Raw genomic sequence first — 12,678 nt, forward strand, 5'->3', positions numbered from 1 at the left:
CTAGGATTTACAGGTGTGAGCCTCTGGGTAGCTGGCAGAGCTGGATTTTTTTTTTCTTGCCTCTGTTTTATAGAAGAGGAAGCTAAAGCTCTGAGAAGTAAGTATCCCTACATCCTTAGATGCTAAGTGATTGACATAGGATTGAAAACCAGGACTACTTAGTAATTAACACTTTCATACTCCCTATCTTCCTTCCAAAGCTGGGTTCACAAATGCATTGAACTAGTGAGTTTTGAAATGTATTCGCATCGATCCCATCTGGGTTTATTTTGATTGCACCTGAAAGCTTGTATCCTAAACCTATGCACTTGAATGCTCATTATTTTTCTAGAGAAGCTAAAGGCAGGTTTTATGATTGATGTCTCTTTTTAAATGTCCTGTTTATTTTTTCTGGAAGAAGAGTTCTAAAATGTTTACTTGGCAGGAAAAGCCCAGCAATGTCTGAAGCGTCCCTTTACAGCAGTCTATTAGACACCAAAGAAGACACTGTGCAGGTGGCAGTGCTTCTGTCAAAAGCTTGTGCCTGCTAAAGTTCAAGTTCAGGTAAGTGTCCCCCCTGAAGTCCTTGTGTTAAAGACTTGGTCCCCATGCTGTGGCACCACTGGGCAGTTGTAGAAACTTAAGAAGAGTCAGGAGCAGTGGAAGGAAGTTAGGTAATTGGAAGTAGGTATTGGAACCCTCCTCTCTCTCTCTCTCTCTCTCTCTCTCTCTCTCTCTCTCTCTCTCTCTCTCTCTCTCTCTCTCTCTCTCTCTCTCTCTCTCCCTCTTTCCCCTTCCCTCATAGTCTCTATGAGCTGAGCACCTTCCTGGGCTATACACTCTCAACACACTCTCAACCTGTTGTAGTTCCTCATAATAGGCCCTGTAACAACAGATTATCTGACCACAAGCTGAAAGCTCCGAAACTATGACCCAAAATAAAACTTTTCTCTTTATAAACGGATTTTATCTCAGGCATTTGTTACAGTAACATAAAACTAACCCCTTGCTGCAGCAGAAAATATGCCTGCCTTGCATAGACTTACATTTTCATAAACGGAACAGGGTCATGACCCTGAGATTCCAGAGACAGAGCACAAATGTTATAAATTTACACATTCAATTCCCAGATGTGAGAATTTCCTAAAGGCTTCTAAAAATATCCCATGGTATTAGATTGTATGTGTTTATGGTGGTTTGAGAAATAGAGAAGGAGAGAGAGAGAGAGAGAGAGAGAGAGAGAGAGAGAGAGAGAGAGAGAGAGAGAGAGAGAGAGAGAGAGAGAGACAGAGAGAGAGAGAGAGAGACAGAGAGAGAGAGAGACAGAGAGACAGAGACAGACAGAGAGAGAGAGAGAGAGACAGAGACAGAGACAGAGAGAGAGACAGAGAGAGACAGAGAGAGAGACAGAGAGAGAGATAGAGAGAGACAGAGAGAGAGACAGAGAGAGAGAAGAAGAAGAAGAAGAAGAAGAAGAAGAAGAAGAAGAAGAAGAAGAGGAGGAGGAGGAGGAGGAGGAGGAGGAGGAGGGGGAGGAAGATGATGAAGAGAAGAAGAAGCAGAAGGAGCAAGGAGGAGGAGAAGAAAAACAAGAGAGGAAGGAGAGAAAAGGAGAAGAGAGAAAGTGGGAGGAGATGATAGGGGAGTAGGGAGGACTACTGAAGTATAGATGAGATAGAAGATACAGAGAAGGATAGAAGGTTTAGAAGAAGACCAGGTAACAGTTCCTCTATTATGTGGATGGAATACGTGTCTCAAATCTTAAGAATTAGCAAGGATATTGATTTTTGTCTTACCCACTAACCCTTCCCAAGTTCCCATATACATATATATATATATATATATGTCTCTATCTATATATGTATATGTGCACACACACACTGCAGTAGGGTGAATACAGGCATAGTGGTTTGGCAGTTAAGGGAGTTATATTTGCTATTACTTTCTATCCACTATGTTGGAACTGTAAGTGGCACTGATCTGGCCTGTCTTTTAGTCCATTCAGTGCAGAGCACGAGAGAGGATGTCGTAGACTATTCCCATTGCAAAATGTTCTGGTCCCTTGAACTCAATCCCAAAGACCCTTACTCTAGAAAACAAAGGTTTCCAGGGCATAACCATTAATTTGGCACCACTTTTCTGTTCTGAAACTTGGCTCCTGTGTATCTTGTGTTTCAGTATATTTTTCTTTTCTTTTCTTTTCTTTTTTTTTTTTTTTTTTGAGGTGGAAGAGAATCAAAGACCTAGGAACTGGAGGAGGTAAGTTAATAGATCTACCTAGATGTTCTCCTTCTGTCTTTTGGACTTTAGGTATCTCATAAAATATGCAGCCTTTTTGAAGCATGGGAAGAAGGGAAAGTAAGTATATTGGTCAGCGTCTTTGTGGTTTGCCTTGGACAAGGCTGCTGACCAGAGGGTAAGCATTTGTCATGATCAGATGATGAGTCAGACAATGTGTCCTACACAGTAGCTGCTTAGATTAGAGTGCCTCAGTTCCCTGAAAGATAATGCCTAACTCCAAGACGGTAACATGAATAGTGGAAACAGAACAAACTAGAAGCATCCTAATCTAGACCCCAAGTACTATGTGAGAGTAGCTTTGCTGACCCTATGTGAACCTTCCAAAGATGGTTTTAAGAAACTGGACAAGATGGGTACCAGAGTAATTCCTGGTGTCCTCTGGCTTTTAGAGCTGGCTCCTGAAGTTCTAGCCAGAGGTGGCTCTGAGTGAGTAGCTGTGGGAGTTTCTGTTTGCTCACACAGGCCAGAGGATCCTGAGGAACTGGAATTTCTTCAGAGTTTAGGGACTGAAGGGTGAAAGGAGCCCAGAGGCTGAATAGAGCCATATTGTGGATCCAGGGAAGTACAGATCTGCTTAGAAGTCCTATTCTATATAGGACCAAAGAGAGACCCTGGCTTCCTTCCCATGTTAAAGCAGGTCCTGACCTGATGGGTACAACTTCTCATCCAATCTTCCCTTCATGAACACCACAATGTGAATAACATGACCCAAAGCACCCTCTCTAGCACTGAACTTGTCGGTGGTAGTTTTAAAATATGGCCCCCTAATTCTTTGACCCTCATCTTAATGAGAAGTGGAAGCTGTTCTCCTCTCTTTGAATCTGGCATCAGGTTTCCTTGACAAATAAATTCAGTGGAGGAGGTGCTGTGTCCATTTCTGGACCCAGTCCTTCAGAAACTGGCAGCTTGTACTTCCTGTCTCTTGGGACGTTTGCTCTTGGCACATAGCCACCATGCTAAGAAGATGCCAGTGCAGCCTGTGGAGAGGAAAGGTCCTGGCCAAGTTCCTGGCCAACCCCAGCCTCAGCATGCCACCCCTGGGGATAGCCATCTTGGATGTTCCTAATCAAGTATCCCAGCTGTGCATTGAGCAGAAATGCACTGCTCTATTGGGCCCAGACCATGTCACAGGCCTATAAAGCATAAGCTGTGATTATTATCCTTTAACCGTGAAGCCTGTGAGTGATTGGTTATTCATAAAGGAAATCTGGAACACCTGGCTCTAGGAAGCAAGTCCCAAGGCCAAACAGATGGTTACTGATCTAGCTTAAAACACCACCATCCCAGCTATCCTGGGAAGTTGTCTTATTCTGGCCCCAAACTCTCAGTCCTTCCTTCTGGGTGAAGGTGATGATGCATAGGAGTTTTATTTATTGAAGCCTATTGCCCTCCACATCTCCCTCCAACTTTTTCCTTTTCCCTCTTTTGACAGACATGTCTTGTCAGCCTTGGGTACCTTTAACTCCCTCCATGGGGACCTCATTGCACCTCATGCATCCCATATGGTGTAATCCCAGAGTGTGGAGATGCTTGTGTACGCCTGGGTGTGTGCTCAGGATAGTGTCACAGACACTGCTGGTGTTAACAGGTCACAGGAAGCTCACTGTTGTGGTTGCTCATTTTCTGATAGATCCTTAGGAAGCCAGCCATGCTTCTCGAACATATTTCTAGATAAAATGTTCTTCATTTTCCAATTTCTGTACATTGGGCATAGATTGCTTCTGCAATGAATGATGGAAATAAAACTTAACTTCCAGTGTGAATATTCAGCTTGCTAGAGTTCACATCCAGTTGGATTTCCTTCTAGCCTTTCATCTGTATTCAAGCATCTGCTACATATTTGAGATTATGTCACAACTATGATTCTGAATCTTGGCTTTTCATTGTCCTTTGTATTTTATTATTCAATAAATATTTTCCTAAATCTGATATTTAAGTGGCCTTAGTATCCTAGTGTATGTAGTGTTGTTTATTTTTAGCATATTTTGACTCTTAGATTGTGATATACATACATCTAGACACGTGTGTAAACTTCACGTCCTTGTACATGAACCTCTAAATCTTTGAATTTTGAATGTTCTTACTGATTTTTATTTTTCTTTTCTTGAGACACGGTCTTGCCAGTCTTGAGCTGGTTATGTAGTCCAGGAAGGCCTCAAATGTGAGATCCTCCTTCCTTCTGAGATGACAAACATGTACCACCATGCTCATATGCCTTATTTTGATTCTTGATACATAGTAGAAAAAAGCAGAAACTTGGGGCAGGGAGTTTGGCCTAGTGGTAGAGTGCTTGCCTAGCATGCACAAAGACGGGCGTTCAATTCCTCAGTACCACATACATAGAAAAAAGATGGAAGTGGTGCCGAGGCTCAAGTGGTAGAGCTCTAGCCTTGAGAAATCCAAGGACAGTGCCTAGGCCCTGAGTTTAAGGCCCAGGACTGGCAAAGAAAAAAAAAAACCCACAAAGAAACCCCGCAAAACAGAAACCAGCCCTTCTGAATGTCTGTTGCCTTATTACCTGGGCATTTCTTACCCCTCTGCTCCCCGGGAAATGACCCAGAGTTAGGGAATCCAAAGAAAGGAAAGACCAGGTAAAGATATGAGAGAATATAAGTAGCAGAACACATTCCATTTATATCTTATGAATATTTGACTTGGTTGGGAGGTGATAGCTTTTGTTTTTATCCTCTCAACTTAGTAAGATAAAAACCAAAAAGCTAATAGTGGTCACATGAATAGATGCCTTCCACACATACCCTATTTAATCCTCACCAAGACTGGGTTGTAATGATCTTTCTCCTGTAACTGAGGAACTGGAATCTGAGAGGTTGAGTATTGTGTCTAGTGTCAGACGCTGGTAGGAGGGGAGGCCAAGTGTAGGACCTGGATACCCATCTCCAGAGCCTGTGAGCAGCTCCTTACAGTCTCTGACCTTGCCATAGCAATAGGTAGATGGGTTTTGTCCTTCCTTTACCCTCCTTCCTTCCATGTGTCTTAATAGGAATGACTGAGATGAAGACAAGGAGCATGTAACAGGGCTGTTACATCCCATAGAAGTTACTAAACCTGTTTCTGTTCCTACAAAATGACTGATCTGAGCAAAGCCTCTCCTTCCAGATCTGAGGTTGCCCTGGTCTGGGTGTCCTTTAGGGGCCTGCTGGACAGAGGATTCTGTAGGTTTCTGGAAAGTCTGTTGGGACTCTTCTGTCCAGCATTCTTCCAATACATGTTGTCTAAGAGTATAAGGCCCGAGTGTGTGTAATGAGGAGAGGGAAAGCGAGGATCTAGGAAATCACAGAGAGTACAGAAGATCATGATGATTAATAATGTGGCCATCTGTTGCTCGACCTGTCCTTAGACCTGTCCTGTGTCAGGGAAGAGCCACAGAGGGCATCCAAGGGCAGGCGGGAGTGGGGAGGCATGCATGCAACTTTTCAACCCTGTGTTTAAAACCTAGTAAGCCACAGGAGGATAGCTCCTTAATCAGAGCTTTGGGCCAAGCGCTCACTCTCCTCACCACTAAATTGTATCTTTTATTCCCTCTGATTTCCTTTGTATGATTTGTCCTCTGTGGAGCCAACCCAGATGGACCCTGTGTGGCTCTATTTAGATACTTCATTCCATGTGGGTAGCTTCATTGTGGGGGAGGGGGCTGGAGCATTCAACAATTTAAAACAGTAAGAAGGAGTCTAGTTCTAGGCCAATGTGAATCTATAGCCAGCTCCCAGAGGCCCTAGTTGCTGAACTGACTGAGGTCTGACCATGCCAAGAGTGTGGATGGTCAAGGACACTAATGGATTCAAGATAGTGATTATTTTCCAAGGTGTGCAGAAGTTTGCCAATATATTTAGGAATATGAGAGCTTTGTTATCTTCGGCTTCCTTTATAGACTGTACTGAATACAGACGTCTAATCTGCTTGGAAAAACAGTTACCTTTGGATTAAATTCCATTTGATAATTGAAGTTACAACCTGAGCTTCCAAAGGGCAGTGTGGCTTATTAACATTAGGTTTTGTTTTTGTTTCTTTTGGTCAATTGTGGGGATTGAACTCAGGGCCTGGGCGCTGTCCCTGAGTACTTTTGCTCAAGGTTAGTGCTCTACCACTTGAGCCACAGTGCCACATCTGGTTTTCTGGTGGTTAATTGGAGATAAGAGTCTGATGGACTTTCCGAGCCTGGCTGGCTTTGAACTGTGATCCTCATATCTCAGCCTCATGAATAGGATTATAGGCATGAGCCACCTGCACCTGCCTGACCATCTCTCCCTTTCATGCTGTTGCAATATCAATTCAGGATTCTAGAAGCTGACTCTGTCATTGTCTGTTATAAGGCCTCTCTGTATACTCTTTATTCTACTGCAGAACAACTCTCTTCCTTCCTTCTCTCCTTTCTTCCCTCCTTCATTCCTTCCTTCCTTCTTTCCTTGCCTATTGGGATTCTAAAATGACCAATTCCATGGTCCCTGTAGATGCTGTAGTGAAGAAAGTTGACTGGGTAGCCAGAAGGTCTGGGTTCCTATACTGGTTCAGTTGTTCTCAAGCACTGAGTATAATAGTAGGGATATTAGACCAGTTGTGAAGGTTAAGTATGTCCATAGTGATAATACATTTAGAACACTTGATCCTTAATAAACCCTCAATGAACGTCATCTACTTTGCTGCTGTTGGTTAAATGTAGGTTTCATAAAGGCTGGGCATTTTCCTCGCCTTGATTAAGTGATGAGCAGAGTAGCCACATCCTAATCCTTGGTTGAGCAACCTAGGAGAGGCCTCTGTCCAGTATTATAAGGACCAGAACTGATGTCCATTGAAGTTTTATTCTGGTTTAGATCCTGTATTGCACACGGAACATAAATTATCTCATTTCTCACAACAATGATAAGCATTCAGTATTATTCTTCTCACTTCACTCCCAAGAAAATGGTGGCTTAAAATGATGAAAGCTACACTTTTTATATGTAATGGATTATAGATTTAAATCCAGGCCATAGATCTGACAGTAAGAACTTAATCCTATACCAACTGAACGCTGAATTCCTGTGGAATTCTTGCACTGTCCACCCAGTCTCCTCTCTTCTCAGCTCAGAAAGTTGGTGTCTGCCTTTGGAAGCTGTGTGTGTGTGAGAAAGAGAGGTGGGGGGGGGGCGAGGAGAGGAGAGGAAAGGAGAGGGACATGACATTTCCCCTAAAGCCATCTTCCTCTTCTCTCAAGTTAGGCTTAAGGATGCAAATCACAAGCAAAGATGAAAGAACTTTATTGATGAAGTCCTCCACCCTAGGAGGAAGATTTAAAAAGGAGAAAAGATCAGAGACGGGGAGAAGAGAGCAATGCTTGATAAATATTTTCTGTTAACAAATTCCATTTTTCCCTCTAAAATCTTTGCCAACTATCTAAGCAGGAAAAATTTTTCACATACCAGGCCAAACCATTGCCAAAGGCCTCTTCAGTCTGTCTACCCACAGATCCTGTTTCCATAACCTCTCTGGTAGACTTTTGAGACACTCTCCAAGGAAGATTCCTCTTTGCCATGAAGGAAGTTGGGGGCAGGATTTAGGCATACTTTCCCCCCAGTCCATAGAGAAAGTACCTAGCAGCATTGCATGTTTCTATATGCTCCAACCTTCTTTTTTTCCCTTCCCTTTCCTTCTCTCCCCTTCCTTTTCTCCTCATCTCTTGAACCAGAGGGTGTGAAACTTGCCTTGGGCTCATCTACCTCTCTTAGGAACAATTTTCTTTTTGCTACTCTCTTTATCTCCTCTTGTCTTGTTCTCTCTCTTCTGCTTTCTCCCCAACTTGACTTTGTTGGTTTGGGGAGGAAGAGGTTCTCAATCCCTTTTACATTCTTCCTATACCTCTGACCTTCCTCCTTCATGCATTATTAGATCCAATACATTCTATTAAGGGTCTCCTGGTGGCTTCCATATTTGAAAAGTACACCCAGCCTAAGTCTTGGGTTTGGAGACGATTCCATGTGGTACCAATGGCTTGTGCATTTTGTTTTACTGAATCTGCTCAATGATATGATATTTTGAAGGTCCTGTGGGTAGATTTATGCCAAGGTATATATCTTGACAGGCATTTGTCAAAATCATTCTGCCAGGCTTGAGAGCAAATGTGGATGAATTAAAAGTAAACTCTAGCCACAGGGTTAGTTATCCTCCCCACCCCACCATGAACTCTATTTCTACTTTCAGTTCAACTTTTCTCCTTTTTCGAATAGAGAGCATCTACCCTCCACCACTTGGTCCCCACCCAGCTCAACAAGAATTGCGAATTTAACATGGTTGGAGAGTAAGCTCACCCTCTTACAAACTAGCCTTGAGATGTGATTACTCTCACTTTCCTTGTGGCATACCCTGGAGACTTTTGAGAGCCAAAGGATTTCTAACTCTAGGAGACCATAGAATCTGAGGGCTTGGGTAACAAATCTTTTCTTAGGTTATAATACTTAGTGCCTAGCCTCCATTTAAGACAAAACTTCCTTCTTTTCTTTAGCTGCTACTTTTTAGTCCTTACTATTTTCTGTGCATGGTAGAGATACAGATCACTGATAAATAACAGATTCTTAATTCCATGAAATTTACTTATTGTCTGATGAAAGAAATAAAAATAAAGTACCATCACAGATGGAGGAGAAAATGATGGAAGGGGTGACACTGAGCAAGACGCATTGAACTCATAAACTGACATGTTGAATTGAAACCCCTACGTAGCATGACTACTTAAAGGTAACTAAAACAAAACAAGCACCATCATGGATGCAGGTGATAAGAATGAGGAAGCATTGCAAGATCCATCTATAATCTTGTCTTTCTGATATCATATTTTGAAATTACAAGCCTCATTTAGATGGCACTGTGACTCTTGCCTATAAACTAGCTACTAAGGAAGCTGAGATCTGAGATTGTGGTTTAAAGCCAGCCAGAGCAAGAAAGTCTATGAGACTCTTATCTCCAATTGACCAGCAAAAAGTTAAAAGTACAACTGTGGCTCAAGTGAGAGAGTGCCAGCATTGAATGAAAAAGCTAAAACAGTGCTTAGGCTCTGAGTTCACACTCTAGTACTGGCATAAAAACAAAAACAAAAGCTTCATTTTATTCATTTTGATTGTCTTTAAGTAGTTATATAAAGGGGTTCAACTCAACAAATAGATTTATAAGTGCAATGCAGGTTGATCGGTGTTGCTCCTTCTGTCATTCTCCTCAACTTTCCCTATCTACCCACAAGGTCCATGCTTACATTTTCACATATGCACATGGAATATCATGACTGTAAACATCCATCCTTCCTCTCTTAATTTGTCCACCCCCATCCCCATCACATCCCCTCCCACCAACAAAACATTTTTCAGCTTACGGGTATTCATTTTGTTAAACTGTTCATTAGTTGTTAACAGCTTTATTTTAGCATGAACTATTTCACCCTGTAATTTCACTTCTAGCATATTATTCTTACTTATGTGTAAAATAGCACACATATGTAATTATAGTAATATAATAATGTAATGTTTGCTTATAACAAAATTATAGTTGTTAGCATAATGCTTGTAATAGTAAATAATTAGAGATATCCCAAAAGTTCCATCAATAAGGTGTTAACTAAGTACATTGTATGTCTATATATAAAAACAAAAACAAACATATGGAAATTATTTTTTTTTTTGGCCAGTCCTGGGCTTGAGCTCAGGGCCTGAGCACTGTCCTTGGACTTTCTCAAGGCTAGAGCTCTACCACTTGAGCCTCAGAACCACTTCTGGCTTTTTTCTATGTATGTGGTACCGAGGAATCGAACCCGGGTCCTCATGCATGCTAGGCAAGCACCTTAACCACTAGGCCAAACTCCCGGCCCCAGGAAATTATTTTTGTATAGACATGCATAGAATAGCCTCCAAGAAACCAACAAGGCGAAGAGCAAGGAGTATAGTATATAATCTTTTTTTTTTTTAAGAAAATGTGTGCGTGTGTGTGTATACACATGCATGTGTATGTGTGTATGGATGGGTGGATTTGGTGTTTATATGTATAGAATATCTGTGGGAGGGTAAGGAGCAGCTTTGAGGCTATGGGATAGGAGCTTAGTGAGAACAGAGTAGTCACTGGATCCTCTTTAGTCACTAGGACTTATTTTTCTTGACCTTTTTTTTTTGGTGCCAATATTCACTCTATTTCTGGCTTAACACCTCATTTCCTTTCATTGTGAGAAGCTTCCAGATTAGTGAAAACATAGACAGAGTTCAATACGAGCCAAAGGTAAAAGAGAAGGAAACAAAGCACCCGGAAAGACAGGCAGGAACCAATCTGTTGGGTGGGAAGAAGGGAGTTTTGGCTGGTGGGAAGTTGATGCTGTTTCTAGATTCCAAATCTCTGGGGATTCCTGGGATGCCACGGCACTGAAGCACGCCAGGCACTGGGGGAGCCTTGGTGCCCTATGTCACGTAGGCCCTGGAAGCAATGAAACAGCAGCCTTAAGAATGGACCGCAGCTGAGTGCTGGTCACTCACGCCTGCCAGCTTAGCTACTCAAGAGGCTGAGACCCAAGCATTAAAACTTGTAGCCAGCCCACGCAGCAAAGTCCGCAAGTCTCTTATCTCTAATTTTTCACAGAAAAAAGCCAGAAGTGGTGCTGTAGCTCAAGTGGTAGAGTGGCAGCCTTGAGCAAAAGGAACTCAGGGACAGCACCAAGGCCTGGAGTTCAAGGCCTAAGACTGGCAAAAAAAGAAGAAGAAGAAGGAGAAGAAGAAGAAGAAGAAGAAGAAGAAGAAGAAGAAGAAGAAGAAGAAGAAGAAGAAGAAGAAGGAGAAGAAGAAGAAGAAGAAGAGGAAGAAGAAGAGGAAGAAAGAATATAAAATGAATGGATGGCTACCTGCAGCAAAACCCCAAGGGCCAAAGAAAGCAGTACTTGGAAGTGGTGCAAGGCTGTGTGTGTGTGAGTGTGTGTGTGTGTGTGTGTGTGAGAGAGAGAGAGAGAGAGAGAGAGAGAGAGAGAGAGAGAGAGAGAGAGAGAGAGAGAGAGAGAGAGAGACTGTCTACCTTGTGAAATGGTCAGGGTGAGGTGCAAATCCTACTCATCTCAGTCCTCCCTTGAGGAGCCAGACTGGCACATAGAAAGAGCTAGAACAATGTAAGTTTTGCTTTACATCACTGTCTTTAAGCTAATACATGTCTGATTGGTTCCCATCTTATAGCCTCTAAATGGTCAGCCACATTCTGCCCTTACTCCTTACCAATTAGACACTGACTGCAGAGACAGAAACCCTTTTGTGGCAGTTGGGAAGAAGGAATGTATTGCCTTCCCACACCCCAGATTTCCTTATGGCAAAAGAGACATTCCATCTGCCTTCAAAAGAATGGGAGGGAAAAATGACTACTGGAATGGCTAGGTTGGGAGATTTACAGCCTTCATGTGATAATTAAAGACCTGGGTTGTGGCCCTGGCAACACCATTGATTGGCAAGTGGCTGAAAGCAGCTCAAATCAATGTATCCATTCATTCCACAAGCATTGCCAAGTACTGTGCTATGCACCAGGTACACAGAATTGACCAAGGAATCTTTTCTTCCTTCACAGACTACATGGAAAAGTAGTCAAGAGTGAGGACAATTTGTTCTACCTCAGGGTAGAAGCTGGCAAGATAAGAATCACTGAGGTGTTGTGGAACCCCAGTTAGAGGATCCTCTTCTATGGGGGTGCATTCTGTGTGTTAAATTGAGTGTATGGTACCACATCATACAGAGCATGATGTGGAGGCTTCAGTGTGCCTGTTGGGATAATACCTTGAGAAAGGAATGCTATCGTGAGTGGTTCTGTAACACTGCAATAAGTTCACATCTTTGTGTGTATAAAACAAAAGTAGGCATGGCCGAGAAGTAGAGAAGGAGTTGTTAGTTATAGGATGTAAGGAAAGCGTGGAATTATTACAAAGCAATGTCTTCCTGGAACAAAGGAAGCACAGGGAGTTTGTTTCAAGAGGCCTTTATTTCCTACATTCGCATATATAGGAAAGCACTTTAGCACTGAGCATGCTCAGTTAAGGGAGTACATGCCTTAACCTTATCAGTTTTAGCTCAGACTTCAAAAAGTAAAGATGGAGGACATGTTTCTGGGCATGCTTAGCTGAAGGTCATAGAGAATATGTTTGAAAGGTTAAAATGTTGGCTAGCAACACTTTTGAACATGCTCAACTTCTCTCATAAAGATGGAAGACATGCTTAACTTTCATTATAAAATTTTAACTGGAAACATGAAAAAGAAACTTTGGGGTTGCATTAATATGAATTTGCCTTTCAAGGTTGCCTGCCTTGATTAGATTAATGTTTAGTAGCTAACAGTTCTCTAGGTCCTCAATTTGAACTCAATAAAAAGATTCCTGGATCAGACTCTAGGAATTCTGATTTTTAA

General features: G+C 42.3%; 1 long non-coding RNA gene across 1 annotated transcript; it reads left to right on the forward strand.

Moving 5' to 3' along the window:
* The first annotated feature begins 430 nt into the window (after window positions 1-430).
* LOC150048754 (uncharacterized) lies at window positions 431-12,364 on the forward strand. The gene is made up of 3 exons (XR_016539098.1): window positions 431-543; window positions 2,204-2,238; window positions 10,885-12,364. It is a non-coding gene; the product is annotated as an uncharacterized LOC150048754 (long non-coding RNA).
* Window positions 12,365-12,678: the final 314 nt, after the last annotated feature.

Source organism: Megascapheus bottae, chromosome 21, assembly GCF_031878675.1.
Source record: "Megascapheus bottae isolate mThoBot1 chromosome 21, mThoBot2.hap1, whole genome shotgun sequence".
In the NCBI taxonomy this organism is placed as follows: Eukaryota; Metazoa; Chordata; class Mammalia; order Rodentia; family Geomyidae; genus Megascapheus; species Megascapheus bottae.